The following is a 5,000-nucleotide window of genomic DNA, read 5'->3' as shown; positions in this document are numbered from 1 at the left end:
GGCCGTAAGCGAAATCTGCAGCCAAAATTGGGCTATTTGAAGAAGAAAAAAAAGAGACTCTTTCAGGCTTTCTGAAGAAACTGAGAGACTATTTCAGGAATTTTGAGGGGAAAAAAGACAATTTAGGATTTTTGAAACATTTCATTGACTCTTTTTTTTTTTTTTTTTTTTAAACAATAAAGCTTACAGCACCTGGTATTCCCAGGCGGTCTCCCATCCAAGTACTAACCAGGCCCGACCCTGCTTAGCTTCCGAGATCAGACGAGTTCGGGCGTTCTCAAGGTGGTATGGCCGTAAGCGAAATCTGCTGCCAAAATTGGGCTATTTGAATGGTTAGAACATTAGGGTAGTAAACTATATAAAGCTTACAGCACCTGGTATTCCCAGGCGGTCTCCCATCCAAGTACTAACCAGGCCCGACCCTGCTTAGCTTCCGAGATCAGACGAGTTCGGGCGTTCTCAAGGTGGTATGGCCGTAAGCGAAATCTGCTGCCAAAATTGGGCTATTTGAATAGTTAAAACATTAGGGTAGTAAACTATATAAAGCTTACAGCACCTGGTATTCCCAGGCGGTCTCCCATCCAAGTACTAACCAGGCCCGACCCTGCTTAGCTTCCGAGATCAGACGAGTTCGGGCGTTCTCAAGGTGGTATGGCCGTAAGCGAAATCTGCTGCCAAAATTGGGCTATTTGAATGGTTAGAACATTAGGGTAGTAAACTATATAAAGCTTACAGCACCTGGTATTCCCAGGCGGTCTCCCATCCAAGTACTAACCAGGCCCGACCCTGCTTAGCTTCCGAGATCAGACGAGTTCGGGCGTTCTCAAGGTGGTATGGCCGTAAGCGAAATCTGCTGCCAAAATTGGGCTATTTGAATGGTTAGAACATTAGGGTAGTAAACTACATAAAGCTTACAGCACCTGGTATTCCCAGGCGGTCTCCCATCCAAGTACTAACCAGGCCCGACCCTGCTTAGCTTCCGAGATCAGACGAGTTCGGGCGTTCTCAAGGTGGTATGGCCGTAAGCGAAATCTGCAGCCAAAATTGGGCTATTTGAAGAAGAAAAAAAAGAGACTCTTTCAGGCTTTCTGAAGAAACTGAGAGACTATTTCAGGAATTTTGAGGGGAAAAAAGACAATTTAGGATTTTTGAAACATTTCATTGACTCTTTTTTTTTTTTTTTTTTTTTAAACAATAAAGCTTACAGCACCTGGTATTCCCAGGCGGTCTCCCATCCAAGTACTAACCAGGCCCGACCCTGCTTAGCTTCCGAGATCAGACGAGTTCGGGCGTTCTCAAGGTGGTATGGCCGTAAGCGAAATCTGCTGCCAAAATTGGGCTATTTGAATGGTTAGAACATTAGGGTAGTAAACTATATAAAGCTTACAGCACCTGGTATTCCCAGGCGGTCTCCCATCCAAGTACTAACCAGGCCCGACCCTGCTTAGCTTCCGAGATCAGACGAGTTCGGGCGTTCTCAAGGTGGTATGGCCGTAAGCGAAATCTGCTGCCAAAATTGGGCTATTTGAATAGTTAAAACATTAGGGTAGTAAACTATATAAAGCTTACAGCACCTGGTATTCCCAGGCGGTCTCCCATCCAAGTACTAACCAGGCCCGACCCTGCTTAGCTTCCGAGATCAGACGAGTTCGGGCGTTCTCAAGGTGGTATGGCCGTAAGCGAAATCTGCTGCCAAAATTGGGCTATTTGAATGGTTAGAACATTAGGGTAGTAAACTATATAAAGCTTACAGCACCTGGTATTCCCAGGCGGTCTCCCATCCAAGTACTAACCAGGCCCGACCCTGCTTAGCTTCCGAGATCAGACGAGTTCGGGCGTTCTCAAGGTGGTATGGCCGTAAGCGAAATCTGCTGCCAAAATTGGGCTATTTGAATAGTTAAAACATTAGGGTAGTAAACTATATAAAGCTTACAGCACCTGGTATTCCCAGGCGGTCTCCCATCCAAGTACTAACCAGGCCCGACCCTGCTTAGCTTCCGAGATCAGACGAGTTCGGGCGTTCTCAAGGTGGTATGGCCGTAAGCGAAATCTGCTGCCAAAATTGGGCTATTTGAATGGTTAGAACATTAGGGTAGTAAACTATATAAAGCTTACAGCACCTGGTATTCCCAGGCGGTCTCCCATCCAAGTACTAACCAGGCCCGACCCTGCTTAGCTTCCGAGACCAGACGAGTTCGGGCGTTCTCAAGGTGGTATGGCCGTAAGCGAAATCTGCTGCCAAAATTGGGCTATTTGAATGGTTAGAACATTAGGGTAGTAAACTATATAAAGCTTACAGCACCTGGTATTCCCAGGCGGTCTCCCATCCAAGTACTAACCAGGCCCGACCCTGCTTAGCTTCCGAGATCAGACGAGTTCGGGCGTTCTCAAGGTGGTATGGCCGTAAGCGAAATCTGCTGCCAAAATTGGGCTATTTGAATGGTTAGAACATTAGGGTAGTAAACTATATAAAGCTTACAGCACCTGGTATTCACAGGCGGTCTCCCATCCAAGTACTAACCAGGCCCGACCCTGCTTAGCTTCCGAGATCAGACGAGTTCGGGCGTTCTCAAGGTGGTATGGCCGTAAGCGAAATCTGCTGCCAAAATTGGGCTATTTGAATGGTTAGAACATTAGGGTAGTAAACTACATAAAGCTTACAGCACCTGGTATTCCCAGGCGGTCTCCCATCCAAGTACTAACCAGGCCCGACCCTGCTTAGCTTCCGAGATCAGACGAGTTCGGGCGTTCTCAAGGTGGTATGGTCGTAAGCGAAATCTGCTGCCAAAATTGGGCTATTTGAATGGTTAGAACATTAGGGTAGTAAACTACATAAAGCTTACAGCACCTGGTATTCCCAGGCGGTCTCCCATCCAAGTACTAACCAGGCCCGACCCTGCTTAGCTTCCGAGATCAGACGAGTTCGGGCGTTCTCAAGGTGGTATGGCCGTAAGCGAAATCTGCTGCCAAAATTGGGCTATTTGAATGGTTAGAACATTAGGGTAGTAAACTACATAAAGCTTACAGCACCTGGTATTCCCAGGCGGTCTCCCATCCAAGTACTAACCAGGCCCGACCCTGCTTAGCTTCCGAGATCAGACGAGTTCGGGCGTTCTCAAGGTGGTATGGCAGTAAGCGAAATCTGCAGCCAAAATTGGGCTATTTGAAGAAGAAAAAAAAGAGACTCTTTCAGGCTTTCTGAAGAAACTGAGAGACTATTTCAGGAATTTTGAGGGGAAAAAAGACAATTTAGGATTTTTGAAACATTTCATTGACTCTTTTTTTTTTTTTTAAACAATAAAGCTTACAGCACCTGGTATTCCCAGGCGGTCTCCCATCCAAGTACTAACCAGGCCCGACCCTGCTTAGCTTCCGAGATCAGACGAGTTCGGGCGTTCTCAAGGTGGTATGGCCGTAAGCGAAATCTGCTGCCAAAATTGGGCTATTTGAATAGTTAAAACATTAGGGTAGTAAACTATATAAAGCTTACAGCACCTGGTATTCCCAGGCGGTCTCCCATCCAAGTACTAACCAGGCCCGACCCTGCTTAGCTTCCGAGATCAGACGAGTTCGGGCGTTCTCAAGGTGGTATGGCCGTAAGCGAAATCTGCTGCCAAAATTGGGCTATTTGAATGGTTAGAACATTAGGGTAGTAAACTATATAAAGCTTACAGCACCTGGTATTCCCAGGCGGTCTCCCATCCAAGTACTAACCAGGCCCGACCCTGCTTAGCTTCCGAGATCAGACGAGTTCGGGCGTTCTCAAGGTGGTATGGCCGTAAGCGAAATCTGCTGCCAAAATTGGTCTATTTGAATAGTTAAAACATTAGGGTAGTAAACTATATAAAGCTTACAGCACCTGGTATTCCCAGGCGGTCTCCCATCCAAGTACTAACCAGGCCCGACCCTGCTTAGCTTCCGAGATCAGACGAGTTCGGGCGTTCTCAAGGTGGTATGGTCGTAAGCGAAATCTGCTGCCAAAATTGGGCTATTTGAATGGTTAGAACATTAGGGTAGTAAACTACATAAAGCTTACAGCACCTGGTATTCCCAGGCGGTCTCCCATCCAAGTACTAACCAGGCCCGACCCTGCTTAGCTTCCGAGATCAGACGAGTTCGGGCGTTCTCAAGGTGGTATGGCCGTAAGCGAAATCTGCTGCCAAAATTGGGCTATTTGAATGGTTAGAACATTAGGGTAGTAAACTACATAAAGCTTACAGCACCTGGTATTCCCAGGCGGTCTCCCATCCAAGTACTAACCAGGCCCGACCCTGCTTAGCTTCCGAGATCAGACGAGTTCGGGCGTTCTCAAGGTGGTATGGTCGTAAGCGAAATCTCCTGCCAAAATTGGGCTATTTGAATGGTTAGAACATTAGGGTAGTAAACTACATAAAGCTTACAGCACCTGGTATTCCCAGGCGGTCTCCCATCCAAGTACTAACCAGGCCCGACCCTGCTTAGCTTCCGAGATCAGACGAGTTCGGGCGTTCTCAAGGTGGTATGGCCGTAAGCGAAATCTGCTGCCAAAATTGGGCTATTTGAATGGTTAGAACATTAGGGTAGTAAACTACATAAAGCTTACAGCACCTGGTATTCCCAGGCGGTCTCCCATCCAAGTACTAACCAGGCCCGACCCTGCTTAGCTTCCGAGATCAGACGAGTTCGGGCGTTCTCAAGGTGGTATGGCCGTAAGCGAAATCTGCAGCCAAAATTGGGCTATTTGAAGAAGAAAAAAAAGAGACTCTTTCAGGCTTTCTGAAGAAACTGAGAGACTATTTCAGGAATTTTGAGGGGAAAAAAGACAATTTAGGATTTTTGAAACATTTCATTGACTCTTTTTTTTTTTTTTTTTTTTTAAACAATAAAGCTTACAGCACCTGGTATTCCCAGGCGGTCTCCCATCCAAGTACTAACCAGGCCCGACCCTGCTTAGCTTCCGAGATCAGACGAGTTCGGGCGTTCTCAAGGTGGTATGGCCGTAAGCGAAATCTGCTGCCAAA

General features: G+C 46.9%; 26 non-coding genes across 26 annotated transcripts in view; all 26 read right to left on the bottom strand.

Annotated features, from left to right (window-relative positions):
• LOC148985759 (5S ribosomal RNA) overlaps positions 1-10 on the bottom strand; it is a 119-nt gene extending 109 nt beyond the window's left edge. Inside the window, exon 1 of the ribosomal RNA XR_016166205.1 lies at positions 1-10. This exon is cut by the window's left edge and continues 109 nt beyond it. This is a non-coding gene — a ribosomal RNA (5S ribosomal RNA).
• A 170-nt stretch (positions 11-180) lies between these two features.
• Positions 181-299, bottom strand: LOC148985758 (5S ribosomal RNA). The gene has a single exon (XR_016166204.1). It is a non-coding gene; the product is annotated as a 5S ribosomal RNA (ribosomal RNA).
• A 63-nt stretch (positions 300-362) lies between these two features.
• On the bottom strand, positions 363-481 carry LOC148985757 (5S ribosomal RNA). Its single transcript, XR_016166203.1, has one exon. It is a non-coding gene; the product is annotated as a 5S ribosomal RNA (ribosomal RNA).
• Positions 482-544: 63 nt separating this feature from the next.
• On the bottom strand, positions 545-663 carry LOC148985756 (5S ribosomal RNA). The gene has a single exon (XR_016166202.1). It is a non-coding gene; the product is annotated as a 5S ribosomal RNA (ribosomal RNA).
• A 63-nt stretch (positions 664-726) lies between these two features.
• On the bottom strand, positions 727-845 carry LOC148985755 (5S ribosomal RNA). The gene has a single exon (XR_016166201.1). It is a non-coding gene; the product is annotated as a 5S ribosomal RNA (ribosomal RNA).
• Positions 846-908: 63 nt separating this feature from the next.
• LOC148985754 (5S ribosomal RNA) lies at positions 909-1,027 on the bottom strand. Its single transcript, XR_016166199.1, has one exon. It is a non-coding gene; the product is annotated as a 5S ribosomal RNA (ribosomal RNA).
• A 171-nt stretch (positions 1,028-1,198) lies between these two features.
• Positions 1,199-1,317, bottom strand: LOC148985753 (5S ribosomal RNA). The gene has a single exon (XR_016166198.1). It is a non-coding gene; the product is annotated as a 5S ribosomal RNA (ribosomal RNA).
• A 63-nt stretch (positions 1,318-1,380) lies between these two features.
• On the bottom strand, positions 1,381-1,499 carry LOC148985752 (5S ribosomal RNA). Its single transcript, XR_016166197.1, has one exon. It is a non-coding gene; the product is annotated as a 5S ribosomal RNA (ribosomal RNA).
• A 63-nt stretch (positions 1,500-1,562) lies between these two features.
• Positions 1,563-1,681, bottom strand: LOC148985751 (5S ribosomal RNA). Its single transcript, XR_016166196.1, has one exon. It is a non-coding gene; the product is annotated as a 5S ribosomal RNA (ribosomal RNA).
• Positions 1,682-1,744: 63 nt separating this feature from the next.
• Positions 1,745-1,863, bottom strand: LOC148985750 (5S ribosomal RNA). Its single transcript, XR_016166195.1, has one exon. It is a non-coding gene; the product is annotated as a 5S ribosomal RNA (ribosomal RNA).
• A 63-nt stretch (positions 1,864-1,926) lies between these two features.
• LOC148985749 (5S ribosomal RNA) lies at positions 1,927-2,045 on the bottom strand. The gene has a single exon (XR_016166194.1). It is a non-coding gene; the product is annotated as a 5S ribosomal RNA (ribosomal RNA).
• Positions 2,046-2,108: 63 nt separating this feature from the next.
• On the bottom strand, positions 2,109-2,227 carry LOC148985748 (5S ribosomal RNA). The gene has a single exon (XR_016161109.1). It is a non-coding gene; the product is annotated as a 5S ribosomal RNA (ribosomal RNA).
• Positions 2,228-2,290: 63 nt separating this feature from the next.
• LOC148985747 (5S ribosomal RNA) lies at positions 2,291-2,409 on the bottom strand. Its single transcript, XR_016166193.1, has one exon. It is a non-coding gene; the product is annotated as a 5S ribosomal RNA (ribosomal RNA).
• Positions 2,410-2,472: 63 nt separating this feature from the next.
• On the bottom strand, positions 2,473-2,591 carry LOC148985746 (5S ribosomal RNA). The gene has a single exon (XR_016161349.1). It is a non-coding gene; the product is annotated as a 5S ribosomal RNA (ribosomal RNA).
• Positions 2,592-2,654: 63 nt separating this feature from the next.
• LOC148985745 (5S ribosomal RNA) lies at positions 2,655-2,773 on the bottom strand. Its single transcript, XR_016162789.1, has one exon. It is a non-coding gene; the product is annotated as a 5S ribosomal RNA (ribosomal RNA).
• A 63-nt stretch (positions 2,774-2,836) lies between these two features.
• Positions 2,837-2,955, bottom strand: LOC148985744 (5S ribosomal RNA). Its single transcript, XR_016166192.1, has one exon. It is a non-coding gene; the product is annotated as a 5S ribosomal RNA (ribosomal RNA).
• A 63-nt stretch (positions 2,956-3,018) lies between these two features.
• LOC148985743 (5S ribosomal RNA) lies at positions 3,019-3,137 on the bottom strand. The gene has a single exon (XR_016162423.1). It is a non-coding gene; the product is annotated as a 5S ribosomal RNA (ribosomal RNA).
• Positions 3,138-3,301: 164 nt separating this feature from the next.
• LOC148985742 (5S ribosomal RNA) lies at positions 3,302-3,420 on the bottom strand. The gene has a single exon (XR_016166191.1). It is a non-coding gene; the product is annotated as a 5S ribosomal RNA (ribosomal RNA).
• Positions 3,421-3,483: 63 nt separating this feature from the next.
• Positions 3,484-3,602, bottom strand: LOC148985741 (5S ribosomal RNA). The gene has a single exon (XR_016166190.1). It is a non-coding gene; the product is annotated as a 5S ribosomal RNA (ribosomal RNA).
• Positions 3,603-3,665: 63 nt separating this feature from the next.
• On the bottom strand, positions 3,666-3,784 carry LOC148985740 (5S ribosomal RNA). Its single transcript, XR_016166188.1, has one exon. It is a non-coding gene; the product is annotated as a 5S ribosomal RNA (ribosomal RNA).
• Positions 3,785-3,847: 63 nt separating this feature from the next.
• On the bottom strand, positions 3,848-3,966 carry LOC148985739 (5S ribosomal RNA). Its single transcript, XR_016162788.1, has one exon. It is a non-coding gene; the product is annotated as a 5S ribosomal RNA (ribosomal RNA).
• A 63-nt stretch (positions 3,967-4,029) lies between these two features.
• Positions 4,030-4,148, bottom strand: LOC148985738 (5S ribosomal RNA). The gene has a single exon (XR_016166187.1). It is a non-coding gene; the product is annotated as a 5S ribosomal RNA (ribosomal RNA).
• Positions 4,149-4,211: 63 nt separating this feature from the next.
• Positions 4,212-4,330, bottom strand: LOC148985737 (5S ribosomal RNA). The gene has a single exon (XR_016162787.1). It is a non-coding gene; the product is annotated as a 5S ribosomal RNA (ribosomal RNA).
• A 63-nt stretch (positions 4,331-4,393) lies between these two features.
• LOC148985736 (5S ribosomal RNA) lies at positions 4,394-4,512 on the bottom strand. Its single transcript, XR_016166186.1, has one exon. It is a non-coding gene; the product is annotated as a 5S ribosomal RNA (ribosomal RNA).
• Positions 4,513-4,575: 63 nt separating this feature from the next.
• On the bottom strand, positions 4,576-4,694 carry LOC148985735 (5S ribosomal RNA). Its single transcript, XR_016166185.1, has one exon. It is a non-coding gene; the product is annotated as a 5S ribosomal RNA (ribosomal RNA).
• Positions 4,695-4,865: 171 nt separating this feature from the next.
• Positions 4,866-4,984, bottom strand: LOC148985734 (5S ribosomal RNA). The gene has a single exon (XR_016166184.1). It is a non-coding gene; the product is annotated as a 5S ribosomal RNA (ribosomal RNA).
• Positions 4,985-5,000: the final 16 nt, after the last annotated feature.

Source organism: Pimephales promelas, chromosome 3 (genome assembly GCF_988280905.1).
Source record: "Pimephales promelas chromosome 3, fPimPro1.hap1.1, whole genome shotgun sequence".
Lineage (NCBI taxonomy): Eukaryota > Metazoa > Chordata > Actinopteri > Cypriniformes > Leuciscidae > Pimephales > Pimephales promelas.
The sequence above is the reverse complement of the archived record's forward strand: the minus strand, read 5'-3'. Positions and strand labels throughout refer to the sequence as shown.